Below are 24,051 nucleotides of genomic sequence, written 5' to 3'. Positions count from 1 at the left end.
GCTGCAGGAAGTAACCCCCAAGTATCACAGACAAGACTTCAAGCAAGCCCCCCAAACCTTTGTCAGTACCAGACCAAGGGTCATCATATTCATTGGTCCACACGCCTCCCAGGAAAGGGCACATGTATGTTCACATAATCAAACCAAAATACAAAGGAATCAGGCAGTATATTATTTTTTTGGAGAGACGGTGCCACATGTCTTTGAGAATGAAATTCTAGAGCCAGTCTGAATGGGTTCAAATCCTATTTCACTACTTCCTAGCTGCGTTAACCATGGACAAGCTATTTCACCTCTTTATGCCTCAGTTTCCTCATGTGTAAAACGGAGATAACTCAGCCCAGAGATGTGATGAAGATTAAATGAGGTGATACATGTAAAATATCTAGAACAGAGCCTGACAATGTAACCACTATTCAACCATTCAGATGTGCAATATTGTATCATATTATTGTTTTGGTAAGAAAATCAAAGCTGAAAGAGACTGAATAGCTTGCTGTGGGTTTTAGAATTCGTCAGCAGTTTATTCCAGAATGAAAATGAAATCTATAAGAGTTCCGCTGAGACCAACTTTCTGAAAAGGTAAAGCCCACAACGTGAAGTCATACGTGGGTCTGAAAAGCAAATTCCTGTGCATGTCAGGGCTCTGATGATGACATGGGGCATCCCTCACCAGGCCACCTGAGCTAACGTTGACTAGTTGCCTCTCCTCCTGGGGAGGGGAACACCCAGTGGACAAACAAGCCCAGTGTACACAATCAGCCATCAACAAGACTTCAAATCTTAGAAGAGAATCAGTGTCAAAAAGCCCTGGCATCTCGCCCGGGTGAGGGGCCTCCTGCTTTCATTCATGTTCTTTAAATATCAACCAATCCCCACTGTGTTCCACTCCCACCTTGGAAAATCATCTCACTCATTTCAGTGCAAACAGTGTCCCTGCCCAGTGCCCCGAGGGAGCCAGGCTATTTCCACAATGTGAAGTGGGACAGCTAGAAATCAGAAAAGAGCCGGGCGTGTTAACGAGCAGGTGCTTTTTATCTACTTCAAATTCCCAACAAGGGTCCAGGGAGAGTTGATAACTGATTTGGATGCAGATTACAGCTCTGAGATAATGGAAAACAACATCCACAGGAAAGCAGATCTTCCCCAGCACCTCCATCTAATGCAGGAGAAAGGTGTGGTCCTGCCCAGAGAACTGCACACAGGCCTTGCACACAAAGTCCAGCTGTTCCAAATGTGAACATCACTGAACTAGCCCTGCTCTCTTAAGAAATGATATGGGGAGGGTTTCCCTGATGGTCCAGTGCTTAAGAATCTGCCTGCCAATGCAGGGGACACAGTTCAATCCCTGGTCCGGGAAGATACCACATCATGCTGGGCAACTAAGCCCATGCACCACAACTGCTGAGCCTGTGTTCTAGAGCCCGGGAGCTACAGCTACCGAAGCCCTCACACCCTGGAGCCTGTGCTCTGCAACAAGAAAAACCAGCTCAGTGAGAAGCACACACACCACAACAAAGAGAAACCCTGGCTCGCTGCAAACAGAGAAAGCCTGTGCATAGCAGTGGAGACCCAGCACAGCCAAAAATAAACAAATAAATTAAAACATGAAATGATACAGGGAGATTACACTGGGCAAAACCTAAGTCTGTATATAAAGAAGTCCAGGTAAACCAAAGTCTGAAGGAGCCAGGAGCGAACAGGTATGCTGTATAAGACAGTCTGTGTAAAAGGCAGCCAAACCCCAAAAAGGGTCACACGGCATCATCTCTGAGTGACATCAACATCTCACCCACAATTCCCATCACTGTTGCATTGAGCTAGAAAAGCAGGGGAAAGCACCCAAACCCTGTTTTTCAACAGCTTAATAAAAATGCAGATGTTCTATTTTTAAATCAATGAACATCTATGATTCTCAAATGTCTTCATCATAAACGGAATTAGTGTAATATCCTGGATCAAGCAAAGAGTACAGTACCTGAAAAGTAGGAATAACATTATTTTCAGTCTAATAGCATTACCTGTTCTTACTCACTGCCTGATTGTGAGTCCAATCAGAAACGATGTCTTTATAGCCGATTCGCTTTGCCGTACAGCAGAAATGGATACAACCCTGAAAAGCAGTTACACTCCAACAAAAATTAACTTAGGAATGAGCTGTATTTACATGAAGCTATTTCTTACACATTTGTAATAAACTTTCAACATTTATCTAAAACTAAAAAAAACACGATGTCTTATGGAACAGAGAAATCAGAAGCAATCTCTCTTCAAGACAAATGTGAGGGAAAAAAGGCTTGGAGACTTTACACAGCTTATCTGAGGCCAAATCCTGCCAAAGACTCAAGCCGACCTCTGCTTATTCCACACGAAACAGACCCAGGTACCAGGAAATAAGTTTAATCTTTAGTGCTGCTCCCTGGCCTCCTGCAGAAGCTAGCTGTCCACCATGTGGTCAAGTCACAAAAGGGCTGTGGAGTCCTACAACTGAAACTGAGGCAGGGTGGGGGTGGTGGTGGTGTATACACTGGTTTAGGATTGTCCTCATTTACCGGACGGGTCATACCAGCCAGTGTTGTCCTTCCTCCGCCAAAACCCTGATGCCACATGCTTGTAACAGCCGGTGACCACCATGATGAGTGAATTTCACCCCCAGGGTACTGCCCTCAGCTCCCCTTCCTGGCGCTCATGGCACACCTGCTGGGACTTCCTTGGACCATGCCCCGCCCAGACCCCAAACAGGCAGAAGCAAAAGAACAATGACAAGTCACTATGGGGGAGGAGGAGGCACCGTATCCTGAAAGAACACTTGCAAACATGTGGTTGAAATGTCACCATCAATGAAGTGCTGGGAACACCGAAATCCTTAATCATGACAGGACGTTCTGAGTATGGGGGAAAGGACAAAAAAGGAGAAGAGTGGGAAACAGTGCCATGTTTCAGATTAAAAGGGTAGTCCTGTTTTTTTTTTTACTAAAATGACCATTTTCTCTTAGTATTTTTTTCATGTGGTTACATTATTACGCTGTGCCCTAGAAAAAAGATTTTCCCATTTCTAAACCGTTCTTTAAAAGCAAAACAAACAAAACAAAAGCATGTGCGTTTGTCACTAAAGGGCTTCCCTGGTGGCTCAGCTGGTAGAGGATCCACCTGCAATGCAGGAGACCCGGGTTCAATCTCTGGGTTGGGAAGATCCCCTGGAGAAGGGAACAGCTTCCTACTCCAGTACTCTGGCCTCCATGGATTGTATAGTTCATGGGTTCTCAAAGAGTCAGACACAATTGAGTGACTTTCACTTTTTTGTCACTAAAATTTATTTTACTAATAAACCCTATGCCGACAAAGTTGCTGAAACAAGGATGATGGAGAAAGGAAAAGCTGTAAGTGGACATTTATGGCCTCATTAAAACTGAGCTTACCAAATGCTGGTCTTGATCTGGCAGAGACCCTCGAGGACCCACAGCCCAGGAACACCTGGTCTGGTCTGTTAAGTGTGTGCACATGAGTCACTCTTTAAGAGTGTTATTTTGGATACTGGTAAAATGAAATGCTCAGGGGAAAACAAACTGCTTTTGCTTGCGAGACAGTCAATAAATTGCCACAGAACACAAATGAATTTGCTTTGGGGACAGTAATATGTGCACTTCTCAAGAGCAGGGGGCCTGCCTTCCCATATGGTACCACGGATGCCAGGACATATGTGTTAAGAGAACTGTTAAAGAGCAAATGCAACCACGTGGCCACTTAGGACACTCCTGGGTACCAGTTCTGCTCCCAGAGTCCCAGGTGAAGCACAGCTGTCCTTTACTGGGGAGTGTACCAAAGTCTGATCACGTTCAATATGATTTTTTTTTAAGTCTTTATTGAGTTTCTTACAATACTGTTTCTATTTTATGTTTTGGTTTTTAGGCCACTCGACATGTGGGATCTTAGCTTCCCTGATCAGGGATGGATCCTGCATCCCCTGCATTGGAAGGTGAAGTCTTAATTACTCAACCACTGGGGAAGTCTCTCAGTATGATTTAATACACTAATTATTAGTACTTTCTGTAAATGTTTTCATTACATGAAGAATACCTATATTCTCATAATAGAAAAAGGATATCTTTGCTGAATTCTTATAAATGTATTAAATGAAAGTAACTGTCAAAAGGTCTCAATTTTCACCTCTGTAAAATAAGGAATTAAACTTGCACCATCTCCATCTTAAACATTTCAGGATTTCATACGGAGAGTACAACACAGTTCCAAGACAAGAACACAGACATCAATGATGTCCTAGGATTGACGGGGAGTGATGGTGGCTCCTGATCCAGGGTGAGCAATACTGAGATTCACTGCAGCATTATTTACAATAGCCAGGACATGCAAGCAGCCTAGATGGCCATCGACAGATGAATGGATAAAGAATCTGTGGTACATATACACAATAGAAAATTATTCAGCCATAAAAAAGAATGAAGTTGAGTCAGTTGAACTGAGGTGGATAAACCCAGAAGCCTGTTATACAAAATGAAGTAAGTCAGAGAAAGAAAAACAAATATCATATATTAACGCATATATATGGAATCTGGAAAAATGGTACTGATGAACCTATTTGCAGGGCAGGTATAGACGCAGACACAGAGAATGGACTTGTGGACACAGCGGGGGAAGGAGAAGGCAGGATGAATTCAGAGAGTAGCACTTAAACATATATATTATCATATGTAAGACAGACAGCAAGTGGGAAGCTGCTCTGTGGCACAGGGAGCTCCGCTCAAAGCTGAGATGACCTGGAGGAGTGGGAGGGGAGGGGTGGGAGGGAGGCCCCAGAGGGAGGGACATACGTAAACTTCAGGCTGATTCATGCTGCTCTACAGCAGAAACTAACAACATTGTGCCTCAATTATCCTCCAATTAAAAATAAATTTAAGGAAAAAAAATTAAGTGAGAAAAGGCTAGGACACATTTACACGTCATCAGCAGTTACTCATGAGAGAAGAATGACACGCTTTTTCAATAGGTACAATTATCCTCCTACAAGGACCTTTTGATGACTAAGAAACACACATTGGGTGACTTACTAGGTCAGAACAATCTAGAATTCACTGGGTCCCCTACAGCCTGCATCACTGCTTGCGTCACGTTCTGGTGATGCTTATCTGCTCAGGCAGAGACTAAAGAAGGAAGAGGTTCTCTGAAATGACGTGCAAACTGCAGGGTGGACACAGGGGACAAAAACAAAGATAACAAGGCTTGGTGGCCCTGAACAACAGTGAGAAAGAGAAAAAAGAAACGTCTGCTTTCCAACTCCAATTAACTCAGAAAACAAGTCAGACAACACAGCCCAGACAGTACTCATTGAAAAGAGATGCTAGGAAAAAAAATTTAGAAGACTGTAAACAGCACTCCTTAAAATGGAACTTCATCTTTATGACTGAAGTGTGCACCTTGAATTTGAAACATTTTAAGTCCATAAAAGACACAAATTTTCCTTTAGAGAAGGAAAGCCAAATTACACATTTGTGTACAAAAACCAGAAAAAGTGCTAAGTATTGTGTTTTGTTTTTTTTACAAACTGACATATGTACCAATTAGAATCATTTACTGCAGATAACAGGCTTTGAAGAAGATTAATCAGAGTCTAGGATTAGAGACCAAACCAGAAATGTTTTTTAACATACTTGTACCTTTATGCCATGAATACATAGGAGGTCTATCAACTAACTTAACAATCTCAAAAAATCCTCAAAGCCCAAAAACCTACCATTGGCTGTTTTTCTCCTTTAACTAAACAATAAAACAAGGTAAAAAAAACAACAACAACAAGTAAGAGTGTGTGTTCATTCTTGTCTGACTCTTTGCCACTCCATGGACTGTGGCCCATGGACTGTGGCCCTCCTCTGTCCATGGGACTTCCCAGACAAGAATACTGGATAGAGTGTTGTCATTTCCTTCTCTAGGAGATCTTTCCGACCCAGGGATCGAACCTGAGTCTCTTGCAGCTCCTGTATTGGCAGGCAGATTCTTTAACACTGTGCTACCTGGGAAATCCAAGGAAAAGTATGGTTGGATATTAATCAGAGAAATCTAGTCTAGGAAAATCTAAGTGAATATTACAGAATCCTAAAGAGACAAGTCACTCAGTACAAATTCTTAGGCAGCAAAGGGTTTGAAGAACTGAATATCATTAAATATTGAAACATATTCCTGCTTAAATGGTTTGCTCTTAGGTGGTACTCAGGTCAGATCAATGCCAAAAGCAAATAAGGAAGGAAACTCAATGAGAGTTGAAACCAAAGGTCACCTCTGCAGGGGATGAACCCACTCTCTCCGTTTGGAGCCACAACTCAACTTCTCTGTGGTTTGCAGAAACTTTCCCAAGGCACTGCTACAAATTTTAAGTAGCTGTATTATTTTTACTGGCTTAAGTAGAATCATAACTTATGCGCAACCATGTAACCAAGTTGAATTTTTTAAGTTATGTAAATTAAAAAAAAAAAACAGCCAGCATAATTGTTCAGTCTCTCAGTCTTGTCCGACTCTTTGCGACCACATGGACTGTGGCCCAGCAGGCTCTCCCGTCCATGTGATTCTCCAGGGAAGAATACTGGAGTGGGTTGCCGTTTCCTTCTCCAGGAGATCTTCCTGACCCAGGGATCAAATCTGCATCTCCTGCTCAGCAGGCAGATTCTTTACCACCGAGGCACCTAGGAGGCCCCATTTTATGGGCACTACCTCATTTAATGCTTACAGTAACCACAAGAAATAGGTATTATCACCTCTGTTCTGCAGAAGACAATACAACAGAAGCTCTAACATGGGTTCTACATGGATCAAACATGGATTAACATCTCCCGTGTGCCAGCCTACACAGCAACTAATCCTTCAATGCTCACAAGGAGCCTATGATGTGGGCACTGCCTGTATCCTGATGTGACAGGTGAAGAAACTGAGGCACAGAAAGTGAACAGCTTTCCAACATCATGCACATCGCACGTGGCTGAGTCCAGATGCTGACCCAGAGCCCACTGTCACCAAAGCCACCAGCCCCAGGAAGTTCTGGCTCTGCCCACCTATGAGAAGAGCTCCAACAGCAGATGGGAGGGAACCAGGGCTGGGCTGCCCAGAGCTGGAGCCCACCCACCCACAAGCCAACTCATAAATCTAACTGGGGACCATCTCAAGTTTCCTAGAAGAACTCACAGTCAGGAAAATACGTCCTGCCTCAAAGCTGGCACTGCTCCACGGTCCCCGGAGCATCTGACCAGCGTACACGGCATCCCACGGGATACCGGCAGTGCCCACATCCCAGGATAAAGAGCCTGGGTAGGGACAATGCCCGATGTCCACCCAACACTCATCAATCGCTTATTTCCTACAGCCAACCAGGTGCCAGACCACAACGGGCTCTCTTGGTCACTGAGCTGAACAGGCCAGGGACCCCCTCAGCTGCTGACAACGCATGGAGACAGACAGACAGACACCTGGGAGAACAGTGGACCAAGGGCTACAGAATCGTGGCCAGTTGCTTTCGAATATTCAGTTGAGGGGGGCATCAAGTGGGGATGGGGCAGAGTCAGAGGGTATTTGAGAAGGCGACTGAGGCTGAAGAAGGAGGCAGGAGCTGGGTGTCTCGGAAGCGAGATGAGGCCCCTGCCCTCTAGGAGGGAGGGAGAAAGTCAGATGAGGGCAGTCCCAGCAGGAGGGAGACGGCTGGCTCCTTAAGGACAGGCAGAGGCGCCAAACAGAGATGCAACGATGTCTCCAGAGCCAGGCTGGCTGGTGGGGGTGTACCGCAAACGAGGATTTCAGCCAAGGGAGGGGCTCGCCATTCCCACCCAGCATCCGGGACAAGGATGCTCACCCTGGCTGGCAGTACCTGAGTCCAGGTTCTCCCCAGAATCCTGGTATGACTAATGCATTATCAAGGCAAGAGGAGGGGGTAAACAGCAGCTTGGCTGCTAAATGAGGGCAGAAGCCACCAGAATGAACAGGCGCAAGGGAGCAGCCATGGTGCCCAGCTCACAGAACCTGCCATCTGCATTAGCAAGGACCACGCACAAGGAAGAAACAAGGCCTGGTGATCAGCAGAAATTATGAAACCACCTTTTCCCACAGAATCTTACCCTGTTGGATTAGGGCACTTATTACAGACGAAGCACGTTCCCTAACAACATCAGTCTATGCAGAGAGGAAAGCGATTAAAGTGTGTGCACCCAAATTTAGCAGGTGTTATCTCCGGACTTTGGGAGAGACCAGTCACATTCTATGTTATGGATCAGGGTCATTTAAACTTTTTGCATGACACATGCTCTGTTAGTGATTGGAAAAAATATACCAGGTCTCACACCAAGTGAGAGTGCTTACAAATTCATCTGTCAGCTGACAGTCCACTGATGCTACTTTCTTCATCTCCACGAGGGACTGAGCCTCAAACAGCCCGAGAGTTTGCAGAAAAAGCCACTGTAAGCAACACCCAGGCAACCTCAAAGAGAGCCGGGGAAGCGCACACCTTTCAAGGCCCGGGTGGTTGGCGAGGGAGCGCTCTGGGGACAGCCAGAAGCAAGGACTGCCTCTCACTCAGACCCGGCACAGAGCTGGCGGGGAGGTCCTTTTCAGAGGCTGTCCCCCCATTCCTTCCAGTGACCCTACAGGACAGACTCCATGCACCCGTTTGTTGAGTGAATGTGTGTGAAGAAGGGAGAGGAAGGAGAAGGGAAGGAGGAGACAGAGAGAGAAGACCAGGAGGGATTGGGTGGTGGTGGGCGGGGGTGGTGAGGGGGGAGGGACAGGAGGAGATGGTGGGAAAACAGGGAAGGACACCCAAATTCCACTCAACAAATAAGGAGCTGCCATTACTTTATGATTATCAGATGTACACATGAATTTAATAACATAGTTTTTAACATGTATTACCTTTTACTTCCTTTCCAGGCTGCAGAGTCTTGTTAGCTTCAAATTCAAGAGTCAGAAAGAACAGGAGAGGCGCCCTGGATGTCCAGTTGGAGACAGCTAAAATAAAAGAGCAGAGATGATTATGATTATTCTAGAGAAGAAAAGTGATTAGTTTTTCAAGTATCATTAAAGAGAAACTAATTTTCACTGTGTAACAAGAGTGGTATTTCCTAATCTACCTGGGAAAAATCTGGGTCCAAAGGCTCTTTTTTACAGAGTTGCTCGATTTGGGAAAAAGACAAAAGTCAACTATAAGGTGGGCTTTGCTTGTGCCCTTAATGGAAAACAACTTAAAGAGCCTGTGGGCTGCCACTAGCCTGGCGATTGACCCCTGTGAGCCTCTCTCTGCCTCATTCCAAGCCCAGCATCCCCAGCAGGACACAGCATCCTTGTAATTCACAAAACCAAGCAGGAAATGATGTCGCCTCCTCACAAGAAACTGCATAGCTGGGGAGAAGAGGGATATGTTGCTTGTACTGCAGAAACTTTGTTAATGTTTGCAAGGGAAAAAAATATTACAAGTCAGCATTTTCTCTTATCTTGTCCTCCAAACGCAGTTCCTACCAGAGCTCACAAACACGTGCCTCATTGTCCTGGGTTTTCTTTATTCTCCTGATGCAAGGTCAGCTCTTGGAGGCGACACTACCCCAATTTTTGAGTATTTCATTTTTAGGAAGGAAATAATTAACAATGACTGGGCACATACTCAGGTCCAGAAACAATGTGACTCCACTTTACAAACGCAGAAAGAAACAGGCTTTTTGGAGAAAAGTCATGTTCTTAGGTCTGTTGTTTAGTCACTAAGTTGTGTCTGACTCTTTTGCAACCCCATGGACTATATATAGCCCGCCAGCCTCCTCTGTCCATGGGATTTCCCACGCAAGAATACATGGAGTTGGTTGCCATTTCTGTAAATGTTCTTACTCTATTTGGAGACACTTGGATGAATCATGAAAGTGATTGTTATGTGGACATCTAGCAGCTCAAGAAAATGTGATGGAAAACTTAACCATCTTTTCCTCTAGCATCTGCTTTCGTCTGGTGCCGTCAGCCCAGATAATGACATTTTTGTTTACTTGACAATGGGAGCCAGGCAACAGGGAAGGAAGATGCTCTTTCATAGATACCTTTTTTAATTGAAATTTATTCCATGTTTTGCACGGATACAGGAGTAATCAACAGTATGATTTTTTAAGGGGGCACTTGGGACTTCAACAGATGATGCCTGAGAACCACTTCATTAAGGTAGACACCAGTTTCCCCGCCATCATTAGTTCCTTTCTGGAGCAATATGCAGTGAACTATGTGCCAGGAGTTCGTGAGTAAGGCTGCAAATCTTGACCTAGATTTTGAATAGCTTCAAAAAAAGTAAAAAGCAAGCCTGAAAATGTCTATTTCAATAACTAACACTGATAATTCCCACTCTCACATTTAAAACTTTCAAAATAATCTACTTTCCCTTTGTCTCACTACCCAACAATGTTCAACAAGAACATAAAGTCAGAATTGGCACTAAATTAAAATAGAAACATAAACTCCAAGTTCTACGGGCTCTTTTTGATTGCTTACTGCCTGCAGTTTAAGATTTCATTTTATTTGCTTGCTGAAATATAAGGGACACCAAAAATTCAAGTGAAAAAATCACAAACATTTATGAGGACATTAGAGAAATTTTAATCCAAAACACCTTTGGGCCCAATTTGAATTGACTGTGACCCACAATAACAAAGCAAAAAGTTTTGCATTTTACTATTTCAAAAACAGGCTTTTGTTTTGCTCTAATATTGTATCAAAAATCCCTTTTCGTCTTTATCATTATTTTTACCTTTTCCTTTTCTTACTTTGGAAGAGAGAAAGTAATAAAGAGTAACAAAGAGAAAGCAATAAAGACAGAAAAACCATGCAATTATGACTGGAATGAGGAATAACACCACAGATGAAGAACTTCAAGATTGGATTTATTTTCAAAGTTGCCAAGTGACCTCAAAACCATTGTAATAAAAATAATCCACACCACAAGTCTTTCAACTGACTCATTTCAGAGCAGAGGAAAGCCCAGAGTGGCCAAGTGACCTCTCCAAAGTCACACAGCAAAGCTGGTCCTAGATCTCAGATCCGCTAGGTGCCAATCCAGTGCTCTACAGATCATAAATTTCAAAAGCAACCCCCCATGAGCTCACACTTTCATCAGCTTTTCTACTCATTCATTATCCTACACAGCATGGACACCTCTTGATGAATCAACTCAACTTTATATTAATACAAGTGTTAGTTGCTCACTCATATACGACTCTTTGAGACCACATGGACTGTAGCCTGCCAAGCTCCACTGTTCATAGGATATCCCAGGCAAGAATACTGGAGTGGGTTGCCATTTTCTTCTTCAGGGGATCCTCCCAATCCAGGGATAGAAACCCCTGTCTCCTGCATTGACAGGCGGATTCTTTACTGTCTGAGCTACCAGGGAATCCCATATTAATACAAAACATGGCTCACAATGATGAAGAACATATTCTGCCTTTGGCCCACAGATACAACAACCACTAAAGGCCACAAAATACTCTTAGGTTGTCTATCCTAGAAACATCTACTCTAAAAACAGAATTATTGGACTTCCTTGGTGGTCCAGTGGTTAAGAATCCATCTGGCAATGCAGGGGACATGGACAGGTTTGATCTGTGGTCCAGGAAGACCCCACATGCCGCAAGGAAACTAAGTCTACGGGCCACACCTTGAGAGTAGCCTCTGCTCACCCCAACTAGAGAAACCCCATACGCGGCCACAGAGACTGAGCACAGTCAAAAATAATTAGATTAATTTAATTATTTTACAAAAATAAAAATAGAATTACCCTGTCTTATTCATAGTCCCTTGGACTGCAAAGAGATCAAATCAGTCCATCCTAAAGGAAATCAACCCTGAATATTCATCAGAAGGACTGATGTTGAAGCTGAAGCTCCAATACTTTGGCCACCTGATGTGAAGAGCTGACTCACTGGAAAAGACCCTGATGCTGGGAAAGACTGAGGGCAGGAAGAGAAAGAGGGAACAGAGGATGAGATGCTTGGATGATACGCTCTGGGAGATGGAGGACAGGGCAACCTGGTGTGCTGCAGTCCGTGGGGTCACAAAAAGTGAGACATGACTTAGCGATCGAACAACAACAACAACTCATAGCCAAATTACAATCACAGCTTTGCTACAATACTTTTTCCCAAGTAGATTTTATAGCTAGCTATCAAGCAAAACCTTGGTATTCTAAAGCTTACAGAAGCAGTTTTTAAAGTAAGGATTTCAAACTAATTTACTACTCCATCCATCAGTTTAGAAGATCTCTTGTTCTCTAACACTGGAGTCATTCAAGAGCACTTAACCTACCCAGGTCAGCAGCTTATCATCACCAACAGTCACTTGTTGACTCCCCAGTAATTTACACTGAACAGCGGTGGGTGCAGGGGAACCAGAAAGCAGGAGAGGATGTTGTGCCCGCTGCAGAGTGTCCACTGGGGTCACTAGGGTGCCCTCACAGTGGTAGGGGAGTCAAGGTTTGCCTGTGACGGATGGATATGTGTGTGTGTGTGTGTGTGTTTAGAGGTGTAATGAGTACCTTCACAAGTCGTTTTCCCAGAGATTATGAGTTGACAGAGTCAGTAAAAAGTAGATTTAGCAAAGCAAGTTAAATTAAAACAAACCAAGAGATGACAGGCAGTTCCTGCTATACATGTCCAAAAAAGAAAAAAAAATGGTATAGGAAACAAAATATCCATTAAAGAGATTCCTTTCCTGAAAATATGTCAGCAACAAAATACTTCCTTTATAACTCTCCACATTACCTCATTAATGGTATTAAAACTCAATGGTATTAAAACTCATGGGGACATGTCCCCAGTGCAGGGGACATGGGTTCCATTCCTGGTCAGGAACTAAGATCACATATGCCTCTGGGCAATTAAGCCTGTAAGCCACAACTTCTGAAGCCCTCATGCTCCAGAGCCCATGCTCCTTCAACAAGAGAAGGCTCTGCAGCGAGAGGCCCACAGCTCCTCTCCACCACCAGAGAAAGCACAGATGTAGCAACGAAGATCCAGCACAACCCAAAAAATAGACAGGATCCAAACACAAATTTTCAACGAAGAAAACCAACGCCAAGGAAGCACAAGAGCTCTGCTACATAATTAGCAGGAAATGCAAACTAAAACCTCAATGAGATGCTGCTGTATACTCATGAGAATGGCTAAAGTCACAAGGATAAAAACATTAAGTGTTTTGCATGGATACAGAGCAACCGGGCGTCTCATACAATGTGTTTGTATGGGGTTGGGGGTGTTAGTGACTCTTTGCGACACCATGGACTGTAGCCCACCAGGCTCCTCCGTCCATAGGGATTCTCCAGGCAAGAATACTGGAGTGGGTTGCCATTCCCTTCTCCAGAGATCTTCCCAACCCAGGGACTGAACCTGCATCTCTCCTGCATTGCAGCAGATTCTTTACTGTCTGAGCCGCCACGGAAGCCCTAAGTCAGGACAAATGCCCCATCACCTTGGAGCTACAGAATATGAGGGTGGTGACTCCCTAAGGAGTCCAGGCAGTCGAAGCTGGACTACAGCAGTGGAACCAAAATATTTACCTGATGGAGACTCTTAAGTGTTCTTCCATCAGCTGAGTTCAATCCTGCTTTCACGCCTTCACTAACCATGTGACTTTGAGTGAGTAAACCTCTCAGAGGCCAGATTTCCTGGTCTGGAGATGGAGATAACTACAGCCAGGACCTCACAGGTCATCTCGAAGATTAAATGCCAATGGATCGCAAAGGAAGTAGCTAAAGAGGCGTTCACTCACTGGACAGGGCCTGGTAGCTGAGCCACCTCCTTCTGCCCACTTTTCATCAACAAATGGAAACAGTCCCTACTTTGGAGTAAGACGTTTCAGTAAAAACATGTGAAGACGCCAGGCACACAGGAGTGACTGGATTATGAATCACTGATTTCTAAACATTCTGGAAAATTAACTTGTATTTCCCAAAAGGCAGGATCACACAGCTAGAGACATCTTCTTGAGGTTCAAACTAAAAAGATCATAATCACCTCACTGTCAGGCTCCTCACAGGCTGTGAACTCAGCTTAAAAAGAAGGCTTTCATGTGTTCCAACAATTAATTTCTTTGGACTGAGTTAAAATAGATCTATTTCTCTAGACTTGACAAAGAAAGAAGCATATGAAAAGTTTCATTAAATTCACTCAGATGTGTTCTGTTCATTGATTCTCTACATAATAGTAACACTTAGCAAACCCACAAATATCCAAGATAGAATTTTCTAAAGAATGTCACAATGGAAAACCTGTAAAATATTTCGTCTAATGTCAATGTCACAAAAATATTTTTAAAGATAAATGCACCTAGTTTCAAATAATATATTAAAAAACATGTTGCCCATCTCAACTGTTCATTCTTAACACTCTTCAAAATGGTACTCTGACACACAGCTTATTATACAAATACATTTTTTAAACCTAGTACAGTTATTAATTGCTTGCAATCCAATATCATACATTGTCATTTTCCAGGGTTTTAATGATTCTGACTCAGTAGCTGGAAATGGACTTCCCTGGTGGCTCAGAGGGAAAGTGCAATGTGGGAGACCCAGGTTTTATCCCCGGGCTGGGAAGCTCTCCTGGAGAAGGAAAAGGCTACCCGATCCAGTATTCTTGCCTGGAGAATTCCTCGGACAGGGAAACCTGGCAGGCACAGTGTATGGGGTCAGGAAGAGTTGGACACAACTGAGCGACTAACACACACAGCTGGAAATAATAGCTCATTTAGAAGAGGTTAATAAAGTAACAAAACAAATAGAGTTTATAGTGTTTCCCTGACTATGCACCAGCGGAGATGGGTGGGAAGGTTATTCGCATAAATGTGAATATACACCAGAATGACCTTCACATATTCTGTGGGACTAACACGCTAATCTGGAAAGAAGGAACAGAGGAGCTTCCTTCCTTCAAAAATTTTAAACTTGTACAACACCAGAGATTTCCCAAATCCAAAATAAACTAAGAGAGATTTTCTTTTTGGTCAACACGGTTCTTCCAAAGTCACTGTATTTACAATCTCACTTGATTTACAAAAATAAACTCAAATTGGATTAAAGACCTAAATATAAGATCGGAAACCATAAAACTCCTGGAAGACAACAAAAACAAAACACTCTTTGACATGACTTGTAGCAATATTTTTTTCTATCTGTCTCCTCTGGCAAAGGAAATAAAAGCAAAAATAAACTGGGGCCTAATTAAATTTAAAAGCTTTTGCACAGCAAAGCAAACCATCGACAAAACAAAAAGACAACTTCCTGAATGGGAGATAATATTTGCAAATGATACATCTGATAAGGGGTTAATATCTAAAATACATAAGGAGTTCACACATCTCAGTATCAAAATAACAAACACCACAATTAAACAGTGGGCAGAGGACGTGAATAAGTATTTTTCCAAAGAAGACACACAGATGGCCGACAGGTACATGGAAAGGTGCTCACCATCACTAACCATCAGGGAGAGACAAAGCAAGACCACAATAAGCTATTACCCCACACCTGTCAGAATGACCGTCATCAAACAGACCATAAATAACAAAAGTTGCTGAGGATGTAGAGAAAAAGAAAGACTTGTACACTGCTGGTGGGAATGTAAACTGGTTCAGCCACTGTGGAAAACAATGCGAAGGTTCCTCAAAACACTGAAAAAAAAAAACCCACAAATTACTCTGTACTTCTTCATCCAGCAGAACCTATTGTAGAAAACATGTATTTTGCAGTTACTCAAATTTTTATGTGCAAAATCTCTTGCTAACCTACATTATGAAAAATATTTCCGTCAAGAAAAAAAAATAGGGATAAGGAACCCATTAAAACCTAAGATAGAAAGCATTTATCTTTTCTGGAGGCTGATAAATTTTCTTTCATTTTTTTCTACTATGGTAAACTACACAATACATAAAATTTGCCCTCTTAACTGTCTTTAAGTGTACAGTTCAGTGGTATTAAATACATCACAATGTTGTACACATCACCATTCATCTCCAGAACACTTTTTATCTTGTAGAACTGTAACTCCAGACCCATTAAACAATAATTCCCCATTCCCCCTTCCCCAGCCCCTGGCAACCACCATTCTAATTTCTGTCTCCATGATTTGCCTGGGTATTTCACATGACTGGAATCATACTGTATGTCTTTTTGTAATGGGCTTATTCCAATTAGCATAATGTCCTCAAGGTTCATCCATGTTGTAGCATATGTCAGAATTTCTTCCCTTTTTAAGACTAAATAGTACTGCATTGTGTATTAACCACATTCTGATTAGTCATTCATCATTTGATGGACACGAATTGCCTCCACATTTTAGCAGTTGTGAATACTGCTGCTATGAACATGGGTGTATTGAAACAAAGATCTCTTCTAGACCTTGCTTTGGATTCCTCTGGGTATACACTCAGAAGTGGAATTACTGGGTCATATGATAATTCTACTTCTATAAATTTTAATTTTTAAATGACTATCTATTAAATAAGTCACTATGTTCCTTGAAAACCAAAAATAGAAATTATGTAATACTATTTAAATAATCCTAGTATATCATGCCAAGAAATTATGTCAACAAATTTCTGTTTTCTGCTTTGATTATAAACTGGCAAACTTCCATCCTCCTGGGCATCTATAAATACCAAGTAAGAGATAGTGTTGATGAGATTCAAATCTCCTCTTTTTTTTCCCTTAAAAAATTAGTCTACATGATATAGTCAGTGTTGGACTACAGGAGCTCCAGGAATCACTTAAGTTGTTTGAAAGGCATACACTCTTTATGTTCATTGAGAATGTGGGCACAGTTTTCCCACATTATTTTTTTTTTTTGATCCTTAGGAGAACAGACCTGTTTCACAGCCCTGAGGTTTGGGCTCTCCGGACTAGGTGAGAAATATAACTGGAGTCTCCTCCAAGGGCTTTCTAGAGCAGGTGGCAATGATTTCAGGCCAATAGATCTCTACTTTCAGCTTCTTCTAAAAAAAAAAAAAAAAGAAAGCTATTCATCCCATTAATAAGCATGTGGAGAAAAGTGCCAACAACACTGGTATTTTCTGTCCTCTACAAAAATTCAGCATGATGTTAATAAAATGTAATATAATCTACTGGGCACTTTTTTGTTAACACTTGAACACAAGCTTTATTGAGGCATCATGTTTTATATTTTTACAGTTTTTTAATTGTGGGAAAATATGTACAACACAGAATTTACAATTGTAACTGTTTTTAAAGATATGGTTCAGTGACATTAGGTACCTTCGCACTGTTATGTGACCATCACCACCAAACATTTCCAGACTGCTTCATCTCAAAAAACTGAAATTCTGTACCCATTAAGTATTAACATCCATTCCCCTCTCTCCCTGTGTATGTGCTTAGTCGTGACCGACTCTTTGCAACCCCATGAACAGTATAGCCTGCCAGGCTCCTCTGTCCATGGGATTCTTCAGGCAAGAATACTAGACTGGGTTGTCATTTCCTTCTCCAGGAGATCTTCCTGACCCAGGGATGGAACCTGGTCTCCTGCACTGCAGGAGATTCTTTACCATCTGAGCTACCAGGATAGTCCCTCTCTCCCCCGTCCCTAGCAACCACTACTCTACTTTCTCTCTCTCTTTCCAGGAATCTGACTCCTCTAAGTACTTCCTGTAAGCAGGAGGATGCAGTGGAGGTCCTTTTCTGACTGGCTTACTCCACTCAGCACCATGTCCTCTGGTTTCATTCAGCGGGTAGCAGGTGTCTACTGGGCACTTCTTACTTTTCAAGTCACAGGAAAACGGCCTTCAGGATGGAAATGTACAGCCAGGTGCTTCTCACTCAGCAAGGCCACAGAAATGGAGGGGCTAAATATACATTGGGCTTCCTAGTGACCCAATGGTAAAAAACACACCTGCCGATGCAGAAGATGTAGGTTTGATCCCTGAGTAGGGAAGATCCCGTGGAGCAGGAAATGGCAACCCACTCCAGTATTCTTGCCTGGGAAATCTCATGGACAGAGAAGCCTGGTAGGCAACAGTCCATGGGTTCACAGGAGTTGGACACAACTTAGTGACTAATAAACAACAAAAAAATATACATCACTGTGTTTACAACAGAAAGAACCTGACTGCACTGGCCACCTCCAGAAAGACAAGCATCACCAGCCCTGCAGAAAGCTCTCTCTCTCTGGTATACCCCTGAAACTGTCGATGCTGTCCCCCTAGCACATGAGCAAGGGGAGGTATGAGTGAGGCTAGTGGCATGTCTCTAAAATAAGTCAGGGTGCAATTTCATGGAGGACTTAACTTTTTATATTCAATGTCTCCTGTAGGCTATTAATATCTTCAGAGCTTTGGGAAATTAATGTCAGTATAAAGGACTGGCAGGGAAAGATTGACACTACGAGTAAACGTCAAATTAATGGCTCCATTACATTTAAGGCAGTTCTGCTCTCTTAATGGTAATACTAAATTGCATGGTAAGAAATATAGCTTGCTCCATAAAACAGAGCATTTACTGTATGATCTTTTGTAGCATTTTTTTGGCTGTTTGGCTCTTTTATGTAAGCCTTACTTTTCAGCTAAATTGCATGTTTCACAAACAGTCTCTGAATTCTTTTATGTCTATCATGTTCTACTCTCACATCAATGTCCACGATAAAGTAGATGTTAGATAAAATATTACTGGTTGAACAAGAAGCGATTGATAAAACAATCTAACACATAAAAAGCAAATTGATTCATCATCAAAGAAGTCTTTGAACCAGGTAGTACTTATAGCTTGGTGGTTAAAGGTGATTGTTTTACAGTCAAACCATCCAAATTTGGACCTCAGTTCTGCTTGGGGTTGTTTTGAATTAAATGGCAATACATTTAACACCAGTGATTTGGAACCTGAAAGATGGTAACTAATCAAACACCTTTCAACCATTAGTACTAGGAATGCCATTGCAATGGACTGAATATCTTCCCTCAAACTTAATATGTTGAAATCCTGAACCCCAATGTGATGGTATTGGGAGGTGGTTAGCTCACAAGGATGGGGCCCTCAAGAACAGGATTCGTGCCCTTATAAAAGAGACGCCAGAGAGCTTTCTTGCACCTTCTGCCAAGCAAGAACTCAGAAACAAGAAGAGTGTTGTCATGAATAGAACCTAGCCCTCATGGTACATGGAACCTGCCTATACCTTGACCTTGGACTTCACAGTCCTCAGACCTATGATAAATAGATCTATTCTATTTCTTACTGTCTGGGGAGCCCCTCAAAGCAACCACAAAGCTATGAATGCACTTTATCTCTGAATCTTTAACTCTTACTGTTCTCTGACCTACATTTGATTAGTCAGTTTCATAAAGGAAAAGGAGTTTGTCTCAGGGCAAGTCCAAGAGAACAATGCTTGATTTTACTTTTTATTCCCTTTCAGATATCTTGTTCTGTTGGCAGGTATCAGTAACCAGCAGTGGCTCATTTGAATAGCACAGGTATCACAGATTCCAGTCTTGGGAAAAGGAAAAATAAGAAGAATGTCACTCATACACTCAACTGGGCACTGATCACCTGCCAGTGCTTTCCACTCAATCCAGGGCCAGAGGGCAAGGGAACCCACTGACTGACTTCTCAGTTTCAGGCATTTACTTTAAAAATGCATATATATGGGTTCCCCTGGTCGCTCAGTGGTAAAGAATCCACCTGCCAATGCAGGAGACACAGGAGATGTGGGTTTGATCCCTGGGTTGGGAAGATCCCTGGAAGAAGGAAATGACATCCCACTCCAGTATTCTTGCCTGGAAAATTCCATGGACAGAAAAGCCTGGCAGGCTATAGTCCACAGGGCCACAAACAGTTGGACACAACTGAGCATGCACACACACACACACACACACACACACACACACTATTGATACTATGTATAAAATAGATAACTAATGAGAACCTGCTATAAGGACAGAGAACTCTACTAAATGCTGTATGATGACCTAAATAGGAAGGAATTCCAAGGAAGAGGGGATATATGTATATCTGTGGCTGAGTCACTTTGCTGTACAACAGAAACTAACACAACATTGAAAAGCAACTATACTCCAACAAAAATTAATATTAAAAAAAGGAGGAGCTTGCACTCTCCAAGAAGTGAAACAAATAAAATATTATACTTCAGTCTACTATTTTATTCATGACTCCTGGAATACAATTTTTTAAATTACAAAATATATAAAGAAATAGGAAACTGTGATCCATAATTAAGAATGAACAATTAAGAAAGAGAGAATCTCTACTCCATTGATGAAATGAGTAGTTGGGGATTTAACTATAATAAATATGTTAAAGAATTTATAGGAAAATAAGTATATAATGGAAGAAGAGATTGGTTATTTTATGACAGAACAGAAACTCTAAAATAGAACTAAATAAAAATCTAGGGCTAAAAATACAAGATTTGAAATAAATTTACTGAGTGGGCTTGCTAATTGGACACTGCAAAAGAACGGGTCAGTAAACTTACATTCTCCAAATTAAACAGAGAAAAAGAACAGAAAAAAAAGAACTAAGTATCGGTGATTTGAGAATTAGTGTCATTTACTGAGATAACAAGTACAGTAATTAGAGAAGAGAAAAGAGAATGATAAGATTAAAATATTTGAAGAAATATGAATAAAATGTGCCAAATTTGAAAAAGTCATCCCACCAACCCAAGCAGCTCAATAAATCCCAAACAGGTAAATACCAGGAAAACTAGACCCATCTATATGATAGTCTAACTGTTAAAATTAAAACACAGAAACAACTTTTAAAAAGCAAGGAGAAAAGAAAAGACACACGGCAGAACAAAAATAACGATGCTCAACTTCTCATCAGGGCCCAGGGAAACAGAGTGGAACAGCAGAGGGACTTGCCAGGTGGTCCCGTGGTTAGGACTTCACCTTCCAAAGCAAGGTTGTGGATTTGATCCCTGGTCAGGGAAATAAGATCCCACATGCCTCATGGCCAAAAAAAACCAAAATATAAAACAGAAGAAGTATTGTAACAAATTCAATAGAGACTTCAAAAATTGTTCACATCAAAAAAAAAAAAAAATCTTTAAAAAACAAGGAATGGAATAGCATAGCTAAAGTGCTAAGAGGAAAAATAATGCTGCCAATCTAGAATCCTATATGTGGCAGAATTATCCCTCAAAAATGGAGGCAAATGAAAGAAGTCTCCAGTTAAACGAAAGCTGAACACTCTGTTCCTAGCAGACCCACACTGCACTAAATGACTGAGAAAGTCCTTCAGGTTGAAGGGAAATAGTACCAAATGGAAAAACTGAAAAATACAGGAAGGGATGAAGAGCACAGAAAAGATAAATGTGGGGATAAATGTTTTTAAAAGTATCTTTGTAAAGATTTTTTTTAAAAAGTTACAAGTGCAACTCAGACTTTAGCTCCATTCTGAGAGATCTGAAGGTCCACTTCTTAGTCTACCCTGATCTCCATCAGGAAGAAAGAGCTTGCACTCCCAAGAAGTGAAACAAAATATTCTTTAAAAAGGTATCTGGATTTATCTCTGGGCTTTCTATTCTGTTCCATTGATCTATATTTCTGTCTTTGTGCCAGTACCATACTGTCTTGATGACTGTGGCTTTGTAGTAGAGTCTGAAGTCAGGCAGGTTGATTCCTCCAGTTCCATTCTTCTTTCTCAAGATTACTTTGGCTATTCGAGGTTTTTTGTATTTCCATACAAATTGTGAAATTCTTTGGTCTAGTTCTGTGAAAAATACCGTTGGTAGCTTGATAGGGATTGCATTGAATCTATAGATTGCTTTGGGTAGAATAGCCATTTTGACAATATTGATTCTTCCAAGTCCATGAACACGGTATGTTTCTCCATCTGTTTGTGTCCTCTTGATTTCTTTCATCAGTGTTTTATAGTTTTCTATGTATAGGTCTTTTGTTTCTTTAGGTAGATATACTCCTAAGTATTTTATTCTTTTTGTTGCAATGGTGAATGGTATTGTTTCCTTAATTTCTCTTTCTGTTTTTTCATTGTTAGTATATAGGAATGCAAGGGATTTCTGTGTTAATTTTATATCCTGCAACTTTACTATATTCATTGATTAGCTCTAGTAATTTTCTGGTAGAGTCTTTAGGGTTTTCTATGTAGAGGATCATGTCATCTGCAAACAGTGAGAGTTTCACTTCTTCTTTTCCTATCTGGATTCCTTTTACTTCTTTTTCTGCTCTGATTGCTGTGGCCAGAACTTCCAACACTATGTTGAATAGTAGTGGTGAGAGTGGGCACCCTTGTCTTGTTCCTGATTTCAGGGGAAATGCTTTCAATTTTTCACCATTGAGGGTGATGCTTGCTGTGGGTTTGTCATATATAGCTTTTATTATGTTGAGGTATGTTCCTACTATTCCTGCTTTTTGGAGAGTTTTAATCATAAATGAGTGTTGAATTTTGTCAAAGGCTTTCTCTGCATCTATTGAGATAATCATATGGTTTTTATCTTTCAATTTGTTAATGTGGTGTATTACATTGATTGATTTCGGATATTAAAGAATCCTTGCATTCCGGGATTAAAAGCCCACTTGGTCATGGTCGTCATGATTTTTTTAATATGTTGTTGGATCTGTTGCTAGAATTTTTCGTTTAAGGATTTTTGCATTCTATGTTCATCAGTGATATTGCTGGAAAAACTGGTCAACCACTTGTAAAAGAATGAAACTAGAACACTTTCTAACACCATACACAAAATAAACTCAAAATGGATTAAAGATCTAAATGTAAGACCAGAAACTATAAAACTCCTAGAGGAGAACATAGGCAAAACACTCTCCGACATAAATCACAGCAAGATCCTCTATGAACCACCTCCCAGAATATTGGAAATAAAAGCAAAACTAAACAAATGGGACCTAATGAAACTTAAAAGCTTTTGCACTACAAAGGAAACTATAAGTAAGGTGAAAAGACAGCCCTCAGATTGGGAGAAAATAATAGAAAATGAAGAAACAGACAAAGGATTAATCTCAAAAATATACAAGCAACTCCTGCAGCTCAATTCCAGAAAAATAAATGACCCAATCAAAAAATGGGCCAAAGAACTAAACAGACATTTCTCCAAAGAAGACATACAGATGGCTAACAAACAAATGAAAAGATGCTCAACATCACTCATTATTAGAGAAATGCAAATCAAAACCACAATGAGGTACCATTACACGCCAGTCAGGATGGCTGCTATCCAAAAGTCTACAAGCAATAAATGCTGGAGAGGGTGTGGAGAAAAGGGAACCCTCTTACACTGTTGGTGGGAATGCAAACTAGTACAGCCGCTATGGGAAACAGTGTGGAGATTTCTTAAAAAACTGGAAATAGAACTGCCATATGACCCAGCAATCCCACTTCTGGGCATACACACTGAGGAAACCAGATCTGAAAGAGACACGTGCACCCCAATGTTCATCGCAGCACTGTTTATAATAGCCAGGACATGGAAGCAACCTAGATGCCCATCAGCAGATGAATGGATAAGGAAGCTGTGATACATATACACCATGGAATATTACTCAGCCATCAAAAAGAATTCATTTGAATCAGTCCTAATGAGATGGATGAAACTGGAGCCCCTTATACAGAGTGAAGTAAGCCAGAAAGATAAAGAACATTACAGCATACTAACACATATATATGGAATTTAGAAAGATGGTAACGATAACCCTATATGCAAAACGGAAAAAGAGACACAGAAGTACAGAACAGACTTTTGGACTCTGTGGGAGAAGGTGAGGGGGGGATGTTTCGAGAGAATAGCATGTATATTATCTATAGTGAAACAGATCACCAGCCCAGGTGGGATGCATGAGACAGGTGCTCGGGCCTGGTGCACTGGGAAGACCCAGAGGAATCGGGTGGAGAGGGAGGTGGGAGGGGGGATCGGGATGGGGAATACGTGTGAATCTATTGCTGATTCATATCAATGTATGACAAAACCCACTGAAATGTTGTGAAGTAATTAGCCTCCAACTAATAAAAAAAATAAAATAAAATAAATAAATAAAAAGGTATCT

General features: G+C 41.5%; 1 protein-coding gene across 3 annotated transcripts in view; it reads right to left on the bottom strand.

Moving 5' to 3' along the window:
* FAM110B (family with sequence similarity 110 member B) overlaps positions 1–24,051 on the bottom strand; it is a 139,007-nt gene that overhangs the window by 95,600 nt on the left and 19,356 nt on the right. Inside the window, exons 2-3 of one of the 3 annotated variants that reach the window (XM_043483192.1) lie at positions 16,872–16,998; positions 8,902–8,997 (exon numbers count right to left, since the gene is read on the bottom strand). The gene's annotated coding sequence lies outside the window, so the exon portion shown is untranslated. Of the gene's footprint in view, positions 1–8,901; positions 8,998–9,119; positions 10,451–16,871; positions 16,999–24,051 lie in introns of those variants that run through there. The other 2 variants (XM_043483193.1, XM_043483191.1) reach the window with 2 other exon arrangements.

Source organism: Cervus canadensis, chromosome 12 (assembly GCF_019320065.1).
Source record: "Cervus canadensis isolate Bull #8, Minnesota chromosome 12, ASM1932006v1, whole genome shotgun sequence".
In the NCBI taxonomy this organism is placed as follows: domain Eukaryota; kingdom Metazoa; phylum Chordata; class Mammalia; order Artiodactyla; family Cervidae; genus Cervus; species Cervus canadensis.
Note: the sequence above shows the minus strand (reverse complement) of the source record. Positions and strands in the feature narration are given on the sequence as shown.